This window comes from Nematolebias whitei, chromosome 2 (assembly GCF_014905685.2).
Source record: "Nematolebias whitei isolate Nwh7 chromosome 2, NemWhi1, whole genome shotgun sequence".
NCBI lineage: Eukaryota > Metazoa > Chordata > Actinopteri > Cyprinodontiformes > Rivulidae > Nematolebias > Nematolebias whitei.
The window spans coordinates 19,929-29,335 of NC_056499.1; positions in this window are offsets into that span (position 1 = coordinate 19,929).

The window sequence follows — 9,407 nt, forward strand, 5'->3', positions numbered from 1 at the left end:
TTGTTGTCGCTGTTGTCCGTTGTCATTCTTTGTTGAAATCAGGTCTCTCTTGTAAATGTGTCCTCGAGGCTCAATGGGATAAACCTGTCTAAATAAAGGTTGAATGAACAACACACACTCCAACAGGTCACATATTTTTTTGTTTAAAACTTTGGCATCAAAAGTGGCAATAGACATGTATTTGTGTGGATTTCACAAGCCGGACTTGAAAGTAACTTTTTGGCAAATATGCCTTTTTGTAGATTTGTATTTTAGATTGCAGCGGCCCATCACAGGTAATCAGTGTTGGCAGATCAATGGGTGTTTGACGACTTTGCCCATCTCCATCACACCTGTGACTTCCTGTAGCCCGAGGCGTCAGACGCCAGTAGACAGACTCTGGTTCGTACTCGTCAGTCAATCTACACTGCAGATGTCCAGATCTCTGATAATTTAAGGCTTTTTAAACAAATGACCTGCAGCAAACAACTACCTGTATAAACTGGAGCTTTTTCCCTTCTTTTGTGCATTTTTTAACTTTGCATTTTACAGACATGAATCAACAAAAAGAATGTTTTGTTCTTTTTTTAAAAGGTCATGTCCTAATCAAAAAATTGAAACATTGAATCTTTTGAAAAGCCAAAATGTGTGTTTGATTATCCAAGATTGGACATGACACATTTGGCTGATAGATGTATGAGCGATGGATTGTTTATTTAAAATAAATTATTTTAAATTATTTTGAACCATGTGTGCAGCCCACAAGTGCAGGGGAAAGCTCCCTCCTGCAGCTGATCTCCTCTGCCATGCACACACATTTCTCCTGTTGCAGCTTTGTGAAGGTTAACCCTTTGCTGTCCAGATGTACCGATAGACTTTTGTCTTCCAACTTAAAATTCAAAGTATGTCACATTGAAAAATCACAAAACACAAAAGTGTTAAAAGTTATTCTTAATTTTTTAGAACTTCTATGTTCAGTTCTTGAAGTGTAATTGATGAAGTACATTTCTGCTCCGAGCTGCAGAGCTGAAGCTGTGTGACATACTTCTGCTCTTCTCTACAATTTAAATACTGTAACATTTTAAACAAAAAATCAATGCATTGATTGTTTGTTTAAAATGTTACAGTATTTAAATTGTAATTGTTTATTTAAGGGGGGAGATTGGGAGTAACAGGTGATGAGTGAGTGTGATTACAGCCTGGCAAATGTCATGACAAAGTTTACCGAGGTCGCTTGTTATCGGGCTTCTTACCTCCGAGCCGGTGAACATGATGAAAAGTTGTTTTTTACCATCTCACTTGGGAGTTTCAGCTGATGTTGGATAAACTCACGAATCGTAACTTCGGCATCCTCCTCTGCTTGTTCTGGGATCCCTGAGAAGGCAAGATTGTCCCGCATGCTCCGAGCTTGAATGTTGAAGATGGATTCCTTCATTTTTCTGTTCTTTCTGGACAGCTGCGTCATCCCCTCTGTGAGTTGTTTGACATTTTCCCTCAGAGTTTGGTTCTCTGCAGCGAGTGATGCCACCTGAGCTTGGCTGAACTCCAGAGACTCCCTCAGTGCTAACCAAATTGTGTATAAAAACTGAATGCAATGATGTGGAGGTGCCAACATCTAATATTTTATTCAGAATAGAACACAAATCACAGATCAAAAGTTTAAACTGAGAGAATGTATCATTTTAAGGGAAAAATCTGTTGTTTCCAAATTTCATGGCGTCAACAAATCCCAAAAAAGTTGGGACAAGTCCATTTTTACCACTGTGTGGCATCCCCCCTTCTTCTTACAACACTCAACAGACATCTGGGGACAGAGGAGACCAGTTTCTCCAGTTTAGAAATAGGAATGCTCTCCCATTCATGTCTAATACAGGCCTCTAACTGTTCAGTCGTCTTGGGCCTTCTTTGTGGCACCTTCCTCTTTATGATGCTCCAAATGTTCTCTATAGGTGAAAGATCTGGACTGCAGGCTGGCCATTTCAGTACCCGGATCCTTCTCCTACGTAGCCATGATGTTGTGATTGCTGCAGAATGTGGTCTGGCATTAACGTGTTGAAAAATGCAGGGTCTTCCCTGAAAGAGATGACATCTAGATGGGAGCATATGTTGTTCTAGAACCTGAACATAGTTCTCTGCATTAATGGTGCCTTTCCTGACATGCAAGCTTCCCATGCCACAAGTGCTCATGCAACCCCATACCATCAGTGATGCAGGCTTCTGAACGTAGCGTTAACAACTTGGGCTATCCTTGTCCTCTCTGGTCCGGATGACATGGCGTCCCAGTGTTCCATAAAGAACTTCAAATCGTGACTCATCTGACCACAGAACAGTCTTCCATTTTGCCACACTCCATTTTAAATGACCCTTGGCCCAGTGCAAACATCTGAGCTTGTGGAGCTTGCTTAGAAATGGCTTCCTCTTTGCACTGTAGAGTTTCAGCTGGCAACGACGGATGGCACGGTGGATTGTGTTCACTGACAATGCTTTCTGGAAGTATTCCTGAGCCCATTCTGTTATTTCCTTGACAGTGACATTCCTGTTTGAGGTGCAGTGACATTTAAGGGCCCGGAGATCACGAGCATCCAGTAGAGTTTTACGGCCTTGACCCTTACGCACAATGATTGTTCCAGATTCTCTGAATCTTTTGATGATGTTATGCACGGTTGATGATGATAACTTAAAAGTCTTTGCTATTTTACGCTGGGTAACACCATCCTGGTATTGCTGCACTATCTTTCTGCACAACAGTGGTGGAATTGGTGATCCTCTTACCATCTTGGCTTCTGAGAGACACTGACACTCTGAGAAGCTCTTTTTATACCCAATCATGTTGTCAATTGACCTAATTAGTGTTAATTGGTCTTCCAGCTGTTCGTTATATGCTCAATTTCCTTTTTCCAGCCACTTATTGCTACTTGTCCCAACTTTTTTGGGATTTGTTGACACTGTGAAATTTTGAATCAACATAAATTTCCTTTAAAATGTTACATTTACTCAGATTAAACTTTTGATCTGTCATCTATGTTACATTACGAATAAAATATTGACATTTGCCATCTCCACATCATTGCATTCAGTTTTTATTCACAATGTGTTTAGTGACCCAACTTTTTTGGAATCCGGTTTGTAGTCACCAGTATGCTGTATTGGAATTTTGGGCACTTTTAAATATTTTTTCACTAATTTTCATGAATATTTATATAATTTAAAATGGATCTTACAATACCACAATTATTTTATGTTTTGTGCAGTCACTGTTGATTTGTCCATACCTCTTAACTTTTTTTTCTTTTTTTTTTTGCACCATGCTAAAAATTACCAAACTATGTTCTCCAGATATACAGTAAGTTTGTTCATTCAACCTTTATTTCTACAGGTTAGTCTCACTGAGCCTCGAGGACTCCTTTACGAGAGAGACATGATTTTAACAAAGAACACAGATGTGGTCCAGACAACGACAGACAGACATATAAAAAAACATAAAATGAAAAGTAAATAGATGGAAAAAAAAATGAAACAAAAAAAATAGCAAAAATGAAATAAACGAAACAAAAACAGCTAGATTATAAGGCGGTGTAGAAAACTAAAAACAGGAACATGTCTGTAGAAACTTAAAAGATGTTTGAAGCCACTTAGAGAGGTCAAGGTGGAGAGCTTCAGATCTTTTTACAAGATATTCCAGGAAACAGAAGCGGAGTAGGAGAAGGTCCTTTTGTCTAGTTCAGTCCTCACTGAGGGAACACTGCAGGTAATGATGTCCTGAGAGCGCACGCTGTAGCTGCACTCACACAGAGACACGTAGGAGGAGATGTACAGTGCCTTGCGAAAGTATTCGGCCCCTTTGAACTTTTCAAACTTTTGCCACATTTCAGGCTTCAAACATAAAGATATAACATTTTAATTTTTTGTGAAGAATCAACAACAAGTGGGACACAATGGTGAAATGGAATGAAATTTATTGGATGGGTCAAACTTGTTTAACAAATAAAAAACTGAAAAGTGGGGCGTGCAATATTATTGGGCCCCTTTACTTTCAGTGAAGCAAGCTCACTCCAGAAGTTCAGTGAGGATCTATGAATGATCCAATGTTGTCCCAAATGACTGATGATGATAAATAGAATCCATCTGTGTGTAATCAAGTCTCCGTATAAATGCACCTGCTCTGTGATAGTCTCAGGGTTCTGTTCAAAGCGCAGAGATCATCATGAAGACCAAGGAACACACCAGGCAGGTCCGAGATACAGTTGTGGAGAAGTTTAAAGCAGGATTTGGATACAAAAAGATTTTCCAAGCTTTAAACATCCCAAGGAGCACTGTGCAAGCAATCATATTGAAATGGAAGGAGTATGAGACCACTGCAAATCTACCAAGACCCGGCCGTCCCTCTAAACTTTCATCTCGAACAAGGAGAAGACTGATCAGAGATGCAGCCAAGAGGCCCATGATCACTCTGGATGAACTGCAGAGATCTACAGCTGAGGTGGGAGAGTCTGTTGTAGTGAACTAGGCCTCCGATCAAAAACCTGCCTCTGAGGACCTTCATGGGACAGGAACTGATATTTCATTGATTTGAATCCAGAAATACAAATTAGCTCATCCAGAGACTTTCTAATTGTATCCTGAACTAATCAATTGAAAGAACACTCTCTTTTTATATTATCATTACTATTTTACAATATCTTGATAATCAAAGTGTGTTTACTTCATACCATTTTTAAATGTTGAAGTGAACCACTCATTTTAAATCAAATGTGAAACAGTATTAATGATTTTTTAATCCTCATTCAAAGTAGAAATCAAGTTAAATGTCTACTTTACAAAGTAATTATGCATTTTTGATCTTCTGTCTGAAATGAGAAGAGTGATGTTGTTCAAAAGATGGAGACAGTCGAAAACAAGTTATTGGAACGAGCTGTCGTGTTTTTAAACCTCTCAGACAGTAAATAAGAAAACTGGCACCTGAAAGTCTGTCATTTCTCCAAAATATTTTCTCGTCTGTAACTAACCGTTCCTAAACATTTCTGATGTTTTCTCGACTTGTAATGACCCTCTGACGTCACTAAAACCACACCCCTGTTGGTTCCTTCAACCAATCAGGACTTCCTAAAAGTGACCAGAAGCAGAACTCTTTGAAAGTCGACACTTCCTAGTTCCATTAGTTCCGTGGGTTCCGTTAGTTCTTCTGGTTCTGATCGAGTTCGGCTGGAGTTCCTCAGAGTTCTTCTGAGTCTCTTGGAGTACTGTGGAGTAGTTCTGGAGTTTTTCCACTGCTGAGTGGAACTTCGGACTCAGTTTTCCAGGCTGATGGAGTCATCCATCTCTGCAGGAGCCACGACGCCTCACTGTGGCTCCACCCGGCGAATGTCCTATAACTGCTGAGGAAGTTTGTTCTGTGGAACGGATTATCTCACGGCTTCTGCCGAGTCGCAGCCGCTCTGAGGAGACGCTGAAAGGTAGCGTGCCAGGGACCTCTTGACCGCAGCTGACCCATTCTCCGCAAAGGTAAAGAGTCGTCACTGGCTTCACTACAAGTGTACCACGGCGAGCTGCGTTTGAAAGGAGCATGTTGTTCTGGTCTACAGACTTACATCTTCCTCCACATTTTCTCTACATTTAAACTCCATTTCCCATCTTTAAACTTCTATCTTGCCAGTAATTAATCCAGATGCCTTCAGAAATGTCTGTTGTTTTAATTAAGTAAAACGTGCCAAGTTTTATTAATCAGAACCAGATCAGTCTAATCAAGTGTACAATGTTTTGATGTTAAATTTTGATTCTGTTAATAAATGACCACATTTATTTTGATGGGTCAAAGAAAATTAACGTCTCATGTCACTGATTAAACCATCTACGCACAGTACCTCTGTCACATATCTGTCAAGTAGCTCGAAAAAGAGAGAACCCGTTATTAAAATATGACTGTAGTGGAGCTCTGAAGCTAACCTAGCCTTTTAGCATACTACACTGTCCATAGGACAACAATCAGTCGTACACTGCACAAATCTGGCCTTTATGGAAGAGTGGCAAGAAGAAAGACATTTCTCAAAGATATCCATAAAAAGTGTTGTTTAAAGTTTGCCACAAGCACCTGGGAGACACCAAACATGTGGAAGAAGGTGCTCTGGTCACATGAAACCAAAATCCAACTGTTTGGCCACAATGCAAAACGATATGTTTGGCGTAAAAGCAACGCAGCTCCTCACCCTGAACACACCATCCCCACTGTCAAACATGGTGGTGGCAGCATCATGGTTTGGGCCTGCTTTTTGTCAGCAGGGACAGGGAAGATGGTCAGAATTGATGGAAGATGGATGGAGCCAAATACAGGACCATTCTGGAAGAAAACCAGTTTGAGGCTGCAAGAGACCTGAGACTGGGACGGAGATTTATCTTCCAACAAGACAATGATCCAAAACATAAAGACACATCTACAATGGAATGGTTCACAAATAAACGTATCCAGGTGTTGGAATGGCCAAGTCAAAGTCCAGACCTGAATCCAATCGAGAATCTGTGGAAAGAGCTGAAGACTGCTGTTCACAAACGCTCTCCATCCAACCTCACTGAGTTTGAGCTGTTTTGCAGGAAGAATGGGCAGAACTTCAGTGTCTCCATGTGCAAAACTGACAGAGACAAACCCCGAGAGACTTGCAGCTGGAACTGCAGCAAAAGGTGGTGCTACAAAGTATTAACGCAAGGGGGCCGAATAATACTGCACGCCCCACTTTTCAGTTTATTTGTTAAAAAAAGTTTGACACATCCAATAAATTTCATTCCACTTTACGATTGTGTCCTACTTGTTGCTGATTCTTCACAAAAAAATAAAATTTTATATCTTTATGTTTGAAGCCTGAAATGTGGCAAAAGGTTGAAAAGTTCAAGGGGACAGAATATTTTCGCAAGGCACTGTATGAAGGCAACAGACCAAGATGTGATTTAAAGATGAAAATGTACCAGTGGGAGAGTCTGTGTGAAGTTAATGATGTCCAGTTAACCAGTGGATACTGGGTGCAGTGGTGGGTACGGTAGTTACAGCCAGTTATGAATCTTAGTGCACCATGATAGACAGCATCCAACATCTGCAGGGTGCTTGTAGGAACGTTCATGTAAATAATGTCACCGTAATCAATGGAGGGAAGGAAAGTCACAGATACAAGGTGTTTCCTAGCATTCAGAGTTAGACAAAGTTTCACTTAAGTTTGTGATCATTTGTTTAGCGACAAAAAAACAATGATTGAGCAGTAAATATTTTATTATTGACCTTGTCAGTAAAACATGCATGTGTGTAACAGTTGTTTCAGAATCAGAATTAGAATAAACTTTATTGGCATTGCACCGAGATACAACACAAACATGTACGTACAGTCATCCAAAAGATGGGCGGAGTGCACGAAGCTACAACTATAGAAAGCGCGGCCTTTTCTTATCCTTTTTCAGAATAATAATCTTAGATAGGAAAAGGGATAGAAACATGAGGGTAGATGGTGGTATGTTTTCATGTAATGTTTTCATTTTTACTTTATTTTACTTTATTACTATTCGCACCTTTATGTCGAAGCAAATTCCTTGTTTGCGAACCTCGTTCATTGACATGGTAATAATAAACTGATTCTGATTCTGGTATTACAAAAAAAGATCTTTCACATCTTGTCCATCAGGACACAATTTGAGACATCAAAAAACTCTACCAGCAGCTCCGTTAAAACATGATTACATTTGCATTTGACATCAAGGTGTTGCGATTTGTCCATGAGCATTTTTTCAGATCAGCCACAGTTTCTGAAGATGTTGTTCCAGCCAGCAGTTCTGATAAGCTTGCACAGACAGTTCTTGGGTGGGTGCGATAGATGAAGCTTTTGTCCTTGGTTACCCATGTCCCAGGAAAAATTTGATAGTCGGCCTGTCTCCGAGGCCGTTGGGGAGTCATATTCAGATAAGCATGATTCTTGTTTTTCTTCAGGCAGAGATTACTTTTTTCCAGCCTCGAGTTATTTGGGCGTTCTGGTTCCAAAAATGCCTAATTGTGGGATTCAATTCCACTGATCCATGCTATGAGTCTCCTTCAAGGTCGAACCCACCACGCTGACGAGTCCCAGAAGCCGCAGGTGGCCTGCGATTCTCATAAATCGCCTCCACCTTACGGTTAAGCTCATTAACCAGACGATTTAAAGTTCCCACAGCGTGGACCAGACCTTCACACTGACTCGGAAGCTTTTCCATGGCCAAAACTGCAACCAATGTCTTCTTCAAAAGTCGATAAAACAGAGCACCGCCGATGCCAAAAAGCAGAGTCCCTGCTATCATAATTCCAAATATATAAACGTCTTCAACATCCTCCTGAGACAGAACTGAGGCACATCAGCTGCCATGCTCCCCACGGATCCATGACGTACCCCAGAGTGTGAGTCTCAGTTGGACATACAGGTTCTGGTTCTCCAGGACCTTGTCACTTTGATGAAAATATCTTATCAATAGAGTTGAACGCCCACAATACCAAATCCATAATCTTCTTAATTTATGTTCGGGAGATGTGAACCAGGCACTTCAGACACACAGAGAGCAGAGCAGGAGGAAGGAAAAACGGGGGAGGAATGACAGAAGCAGCCACCTCAATGAGAGCCAGGGAGGAAAAAAAAGTGAGTGAATCTTATTTTTTCTGCTTGTGGTCAGATTGAAATTAAAAATAACCCCCTATGGAAAAGCCGGCTGTGTGACTGCAGCTGCTTCCTTCCAGCCTCGACAGAAGTTGTTTTTAGGAAAACGTAAATCCAAGTGGTCATCAGTTTAGAAAGTTTCACTTATCTGGAAGCCTTTCCTCCACACTTCTTGACACCACATATGGGATATGATCCAGGCTGTTCTTGGCCTCAGGAAACAGGAAGTCTTCGGCAGCTTGCAGCTGATCCTTCACCGGCAATGATTAACAGTCTATTCTGGGCTTGTTTTGTGATGGGCTAAAATGGCATCTCAACATGTCAATAAGTGATGAAATGCTAAGAATATCTGGAAAAGCAGTCATGTGTTTCAACGGGAGGCCATGATGCCACTCAGATGTGTTGAAAAGATTTCTGACTAGCTGTCATATTGAGCTTTGAAACCTCAGAAACCGTCAGACCTCGTGTTTACAGCCACATGAAGGCAGACGTGATTTATCCTTCAGGACTTATAAATAGTATTACCTTATTATTTTATATATGAATGTTTCTGTTACCTAATTATTTTACATGTGAATCTAAAAAAGTTAAATCTGGTCCTCTGGACATTCAAAAAAACAAAACAAAGCAAATCAACAAAAAAATGTAGAAACGTTTCGTCTCTCATCCTGAGGACTTCCTCAGTCTGAGGTGCTGTATTCAGCTCAGTCTCTTAAATATCACCTTCTCAGAGTGGATCAACCAGTTTTGCTGCTGACAACCAGAACCAGCTGC